Source organism: Giraffa tippelskirchi, chromosome 1 (assembly GCF_054371585.1).
Source record: "Giraffa tippelskirchi isolate mGirTip1 chromosome 1, T2T-mGirTip1v1.2.pri, whole genome shotgun sequence".
Classification (NCBI taxonomy): Eukaryota; Metazoa; Chordata; class Mammalia; order Artiodactyla; family Giraffidae; genus Giraffa; species Giraffa tippelskirchi.
In genome coordinates this window covers 209,562,548-209,570,301 of record NC_137275.1, presented here as the reverse complement: position 1 = coordinate 209,570,301, position 7,754 = coordinate 209,562,548, and the positions used below count along the sequence as shown (strand labels likewise).

Sequence of the window (7,754 nt, the reverse complement as noted above, 5' to 3'; positions counted from 1 at the left end):
CTTTCTTCCTGCCAACACCACCAGGCAGGCGGTTCAGAGGCATCTTGACAACATCGGGCAGCACATGATCTCCCCTAGTCACCTCAGGGAGGCTGCGAGGCAGGGTTACGTTAGGGCAAAACACAGTCCAATCACAGCCTTTGTCTTTATCAGCCTGAGCAGCAGCAGTCTCGGAGCACAAAGCAGTGACATTCCAATTCCCTGACTGAACACTTAAGGAAGGGGGTTCTTGGAAATAGATGAGGGTGGGAGGGGGCTGACTGGCAGATCTGCAGCCTTTTCTGCTCCCCTTGCATTTCCCTTTCAGCAGTTGCCTGTTTCCCAGGCCTCTTCTGGCGAGGAGCTGAGCTACTATCATTTTTCTGATTCTGAGGCAGGTGGGGGTAGGAGGAGTGTGATTTGCTTCCATACTCTTCCCTGGGAGATGCACTTTTGGGCTCACAGGAAATACTATGGTTTCCACATTCACGGAGGTTGGCCAATTCCCAGATGTCTAGGACTCAGAATGGAATTTTCAGGAAAGCAAGGCATTCCTGCCTTTTGAAGCTCCCATCCTGTTTTCCACCTGTGTGTACAGCAGTGTGGGTGCTCAGGCTCATTATGTGTGCTGAATGAAAGCAAGAGTTCTCATCTGGGAAGAGTCATAGGAAAACAGTCCCTTCACCTACTGCCAGACACTATTGCAACTTCCCTCTGGTCTAGTCTGGGGATGAAAATGTGTTCAGTCAGCTGTAAACTCACCCAGTAAACACTATATTCAACAAACCATGAGCAGTGCACTCTGTCCTTACCCTGGATGAGCTGCTGCTGCTGCTACATCGCTTCAGTTGTGTCGGACTCTGTGCGACCCCATGGACAGCAGCCCACCAGACTCCTCTGTCCACGGGATTCTCTAGGCAAGAATACTGGAGTGGGTTGCCATGTCCTTCTCCCACTGGATGAGCTAACAAGACATATATCTCCTAGAAGGGGTGGAGTGGGGTCACTTTATACTTCTGTAGTGGAAACTGCAATCAGTGGAAACCTCCAATGATGAAAACATCTTTGTCTTCCTCATGCCTGGTCAGCTCATTTCATAGAGCTTGAAGCTCTCACATAGGTCTCTGGGACAGTGGCTGGGGGAACCTGAGCTTGAGGTTTTTATCCCTCTGAAATGGGACACACGATCTCAACTCTGCTGGTCTCTGTGTGATCACAGAATTTTTTTTTTTAAGTCAGTTTCCCCATATGCAAAAGGGAAAGAGTATTAGTTTCATACGTTTCAGGTAAGGATGGAACCAGGAGGGTGCCTTGTAAAATGCTCTAACACATTGGTTATTACCACTATGGCCAAAAAAACCTCACTGCAAACCAGTGACCATTTGTGGAAACTACTCTTTATTGACTGGGTGACCTTGAGCAAATTACAAGAACTCGCTGCACCTCAGCTTCCTCTGTTGTGAATAGGAGGCTACCTTGTCTGTTCGAATGCAAGATTAAATATAACGCCCAGCACGGTGTCCACCACATGCATGGCGCTCAGGCGGTGGTTTTCTCCCTTGCACCATGCCTGGAACTCATTTCCCCATGCAAGACTGAATGACAAGCATTTTCCAAATCTGCTCGATGCCCGGTCGCCCCATTGCCTCTTGCACCGCTCCCTGCCACACCCGCAGCTCCATGACGTGCAGACTTGGCGAAATCTGCGATGGAGGGAAGCAGCTACCAGGCCCGCGCCCGCCTGCCTGCCAGCACACGCGCGCCGGGGCAGCCGCCCGGAGCAGCGCCTGCTAGTTACCTTTCACCTAGTTCGGCCGGCTCGCCGCGCTGGGTAACTCGAGGGCAAACGCGGAACCCAGTGCGCCTGCGCGCAGCTCGCTCCCAGTCGCAGTGGGGTGGCCAGAGCGTTTATTTTCTGTTGGTCTCCGTTCCTTCTGAAATGAAGGGTATGGGCTTTGCGGATGTGCGCTAATATCTGGGTCTGTAAGGGGCTAGGCACAATCTCAGACTAGGCACGGGGATGGTGGCGACCGAGGCCCCCTGAGCCGGCACCCCTCGCGCATCTCCCTGCCTCAGCGAACTCCTCTTAACTTCTCATCCATCTCCTATCAGGTATCTTCGCGTTTCACCTTCTTCTACAGCTGGCCCCGATTCAGCTCTGCCCTCTCAGGTCATCGTTTTCCTCAAAACGCGGTTAGGAAAGGCGTTCTGGGCTTCCGAATGGAACACACGCCCGCGGAAAAGCCACATAGGCACAAAGTTAATGTTCCCAGTTCTGCCAGGGAGGGGCCTGAACCTAACAACAGGTTTGAAGTGAAAAGGAACACATTCTTTTTTTTTTTTTTTATCTTTTCCCACTTCTCAAATGGCTACGTTGAAGAGGCCGCCGCGAGTCTCGGGGTTACTACCGGGCACCGGGCGGGGCGTGCGCGGCGCTAGGGGAAGGAAAGACTTCGAGCTCAGAAACCGCAGTCGCAGAAATGCTTTTAATCATCTAAGGAGGTTTTCAGTTCCCAATCACACAATCTCGTCGACGGTTTTAAGGAGTCCTTGTTGTCCCTTCTGCTTCAGGGATCCTCCCTCTCTGACGTCCCACAGACTTAGGAGCAGGGAACCTGATCTAGGGTATAAAATAAAAATAAGATGTGTGCAAAAAAAAATTTTTTTTTTTTCTTTTCTTCCTGTGGTCTGATCCCCTTGCTTCCTTCCTCTGGTTCCTGTAGTTTGGTACAACCTCAAAATAGTGAAGGCCAACCAGGGTTTGTCCAGGCTCTGCCACCGACCGGAGTGGTTTAAAATAAGCCCGTTTCTCTCTCCAGGATGGGTATCTTCTCGTGTAGGATGTCAGGGTTAGCCCTCATGGTCCCCCTGGCCCTGCAACAGTAAAGTTTAGGTGAAGAGTCCTAAGATTTTCAATCCCCTAATATCATGTCTCCTCCATTTCAGATAGGACCAGCAGGGAATGCTGTTAAAGAAAATTACCATCAGAGTTACAAGGTTGTTCCATGACTGGACATTTTGAGGTTTTCTGGGTTTCTTGAAAGGTTGTGTAACTGTCTCACGACGTGACATTTAAGGTTAAGTACATAGATCATTTCCTCTATGTACTAATAGACATGAGAGCACCTCCCCCTAATTATCTTTCTTTGACTCTGCCTTTGCCTCTAGCACCGTGTATAATGCAGCCAGTTTATTCTCTTAATGAATAAAAGAAAATTTGTGACTAGCAGGGATAGGGGTCTTATGTGTGTATGTGTGTGTGCTCAGTTGCTCAGTTATGTCCGACTCTTGGTGACCCCATGGATTGTAACCTGCCAGGCTTCTCTGTCCTTTGAATTTTTCAGGAAAGAATACTGGAATGGGTTGCCATTTCCTTCTCTAGGGGATCATCCCAACCCAAGTACCAAACCTGCATTGACGGGCAGATTCTTTACCACTGTGCCACTTGGGAAGCCCCAGAGGGGTCTTTTGTTTCGTTTTAGTGTGAATAGATTTTTAAAACTCATGAGCAGATAAATGTATCACATGAAAAAAAAGTGAAGGCGGAACATAGAGAAGCAATTTAAAACAGTGTTAATCTGATAAACCCTAAATGAGTCTATACATTTTAACAGAGATTAGTATAAAGTCCAGCGCTTAGTTTAAAAAAAAATACTGACATAGTTTATGTGGAGGATGGAAATAAAGTACCAATAAGTATAGCGCTCCTTTATATCTCTACCTTATGGAATCCCTATAAAAATACTGTGAGTTAAACGAGTACAAAGTAATGGTTTCCATTTTGCAAAGGAAGAAATAGGCTAAGAGAGGTTGAACATCTGGCCCAAGGTCATACAACTAGCATGTGATAAAATGAAATCTGGGGTTCCTAAGACCAGGCCTTCTGCTTTAGGAGTGTGTGTGTGTGTGTGTGTTTATATGTGTGTACTCAGGCACACATGGAGGTGGCGGTGTGGAGAAGTGTTGAGAACAGATTTGATTGGACATAGACAAGAGGATTGGCATTTATTATTATTATTATTATTATAGCTGATATTTATTGAACTTTACAATGTTCCAGATAATGCATTAGCACTTTTCATGCATGAATTCATTAATTATTTTAACAGCCTTCTAAGGTAAATAATATTATTATCTCTTTTTGAGCAACCAAGGAAACTGGGACCTAAAAAAGAGAGTTGCCCAAGTTCTCACAGGAAGTGGTGAAGCAAGGATTCACCCTGGGACTGATTCCAAAACTCAAGAAGGTCCTTTGTTCTATGGGTTTCTCTTGGCTGAAAACTCAGCATGAATCAGCAATGAATGTGGATTCAAGGAGACAAAGGAACCGCAGGTTGTGTGACTAGAAATCCAGGGTAAAGAATGAAGTGAAGGAAAAAAAAAAAAAAAAAGAATGAAGTGAAGGGTCCGTCTCTCCTGTGTGGTGGTCATAGGTTGCCTGACAGGCTGAGCTCAGATCTGGGCACCATCTATGAAGACATGGACACTTACCATAAGATGACAGTCAGGAGCTTAGGGTTTATCCAAGGTGAAGGACCTGTGGAGGAGATGCATTTGGCTCCTCTGACCTTGGCCACCACCTTGGTACACTCTACATTCCCAAGGCCAAGTACAATATAGGCAATGTGGTGTAGTGACAACTGCAAGCGATTCTGAGTCAAACTCACATAGTTTTGACTCTGCTTATCTCCTCCTAGCTAGATCATTTTTAGTATATTCCTTAACTTCTCTGAGCCTCAGTTTTCCCAGTTATAAACTGAGGAGAATCAGACCTACCTTGTAGCATTGCTATGAGAACTTACTGAGATAATGTATGTTTAGTACCCATCCTCTTCTACCTCCATACAAACACAGAGCAAGGATGAGTTTAATCTTTGGCCAATAATTTAACGAAGTCCTTAAAAAGGATGATTTCCCATCTTCAGCAAAGTATTTATGTGACGAAGGTGGTAGTCTTTGAGGGTTTAGCCAGGTTTTTTTTTTTTTTTTTTTTTAAAGTAGTGGACTGGAAAGAATGTAATAGATTTGTCTGTGTAATGGAACAAGAAGAAATTGGAGTCTCAGGCAATCTGAAGGGAGGGACTGAGGAAGATAGTATGGAAAGAGAAGAGAGAGGAGGATTAAGGATGCTGACAGAAGGCTGAATCCTAAAATGTGGATGTGGTCAAAGGCTGTATAAAGAATAGGGATGACTGATATTAAATTTAAAATTGATTGGGTATTGTAACATAACCTTCCCTTTCCCTGAAGTTTCAGTAAAGTTTGCTACATATGAGAACACTTTGATAAATTTTGTGTGGGTATTAAATTGAGTTAAACATTTAAACTTATATGCAGAGTACATCATGAAAAATGCTGGACTGGATGAAGCACAAGCTGGAATCAAGATTGCCGGGAGAAATATCAATAACCTCAGATATGCAGATGACACCACACTTATGTCAGAAAGCGAAGAAGAACTAAGGAACCTCTTGATGAAAGTGAAAGAGGAGAGTTAAACAGTTGGCTCAAAACTCAACATTCAGAAAACAAAGATCATGGCATCTGGTCCCATCACTTCATGGCAAACAGATGGGGAAACAGTGACAGACTATTTTGTTGGGCTCCAAAATCACTGCAGATGGTGACTGCAGCCATGAAATTAAAAGACGCTTGCTCCTTGGAAGAAAAGTTATGACCAACCTAGACAGCATATTAGAAAGCAGAGACATTACTTTGTCAACAAAGGTTTGTCTAGTCAAAGCTATTGTTTTTCCAGTAGTCATGTATAGATATGAGAGTTGGACTATAAAGAAAGCTAAGCGCTGAAGAATTGATGCTTTTGAACTGGGTGTTGGAGAAGACTCTTGAGAGTCCTCTGGACTGCAAGGAGATCCAACCAGTCCATTCTAAAGGAAATCAGTCCTGAATATTCATTGGAAGGATGCTGAAGCTGAAACATCAATACTTTCGCCACCTGATGGGAACACCTGACTCATTTGAAAAGACCCTGATGTTGAGAAAGATTGAAGGTGGGAGGAGAAGGGGACGACAGAGGATGAGATGGTTGAATGGCGTCACCAACTCAATGGACATGAGTTTGAATAAACTCCAGGAGTTGGTGATGGACAGGGAGGCCTGGCGTGCTGCAGTCCATGGGGTTGCAAAGAGTCGGACATGACTCAGTGACTGAACTGAACTGAACTGAAACATTTGGGAGACACAATGTATGGATCAAAACAGTCCTCAAAAAGAATAATTCTGAAGAAGCTGGTATTTAGAGCCTGAGCTAATCAAGAAATATGCAGTACCCTTGGAAATTGAAGGAGCTATCAAAGTATGTTTAGCTGTAATTGGCTTTACTTTGCACTGCCAAACTGAGGCAAGGCTGCTCCCTTTCCTCTGCATGTAGACCCAATATTAAGCTTATTGACCACTGGTGATAGAAGAGGTTCCTTCAGACCAGGAAGTTATCAGAGGAGGAAGTGGAGAAGTTGCTTCAAGTCTGGAGGCTCTCTGCCCACAGATGAAGAAGCGTATATTGTTACGGTTAAGGAAGACCCCATCCCTGGGTCCTTTGTTCCCTGCGTTGGAAATTCTCTTAAGGAGAAGGTAATTTGCAATAACTGAGTGCTCTCCAAACACTGGCTGAAATGTCCTGAAGGAGGTAGAAGTAACAGAGGCTTTTGAGGGATGGGATGCTTAGGATGACTGGAGAGGGCAGCCTAGTGGGTACAGGGAGACAGATGAGAGGGTGCTGCAGGAGGTGTACGCTGCAGGGAAACAGGGAGGCACACAGCGTCCTCCGAAGCCCAGGGAAGCTGCAGTGTGGCTGCTGGCAGGATTACACTGCTCTGTCCCACTCGAAGCACCTGGCCTCACTGCAGGTCCTTCAAGCAACCTCAAGTGGGCTCGGAAGGCCTTTGAGAATTGTCAAGGGCCATGGAATTGACCTGGAGCAAAAAACATTATTAAAACCTAGGAAATGCGGCAGAGATGGGTCGTCCCCCGCCCCCCAATCCCAAGCCTTTGGTGGGAACTGTAGCTGTAAACTGACATTTATTGGAGGAGCCAGAGAAAGGTAGTAATGGTAAGACAGACTCTCGTATGGATACTGCTATTTTTAGTTACCTTCTCTAAATTTCAATTTTCTCAAGTATAAAATGAAGATAATGACATTTACCTCACAGGGTTATCTATAAGATAAAATGAGACATTGCAGGTGAGCATGTTTTGAAATATAAATAAACTACAGAAATGTTATTCCTATTGCTGAGAAACCATTATTAGGGCATTGTTCATAATCAGTCATCTCAATTTCCAGCTATATTTCAATAGTGAATATCTAACCTCACCCCAAAAGAGAAATCAGTAGCATCAGCTGGTTCACTATCTTTTATCTCATAATTAGTTACACTGAATCTTTCCACTGTGCTACAATCCAAAGAGAGAGATGAGGTGAGCCAGCTGGTCACTGGGGAAAGTGCTTTCTCATCTATTAAAGTATCTTCCTCATCCATTAAAAGGTTTACCTGTGATTGGATGCTTTTTTCATTTGCTCCCTCCCCTTTCTTCCTTTGGCAACTCTCTTTATCCTTCAGTCAAATTGTAAATAATTTCCCAGATGCAGACAACCTTCTCTTGAGTCCTTCTCCACCCATCCCACCAACCCTCCTTTAAGTACTGATGCATTTTCCCCTCTCACATTCTGGCAACTTCAGCTCCCAGATAGAGATATTTAATAGCCATTCTGCTCTATAACAAAAAATCGATATACTAAAGGAAAATATAGATTT

At 44.9% G+C, this 7,754-nt stretch overlaps 1 long non-coding RNA gene across 1 annotated transcript; it reads left to right on the top strand.

Annotated features, from left to right (window-relative positions):
- Positions 1-1,851: 1,851 nt before the first annotated feature.
- Positions 1,852-7,494, top strand: LOC145519887 (uncharacterized). The gene is made up of 2 exons (XR_014064000.1): positions 1,852-2,091; positions 5,317-7,494. It is a non-coding gene; the product is annotated as an uncharacterized LOC145519887 (long non-coding RNA).
- Positions 7,495-7,754: the final 260 nt, after the last annotated feature.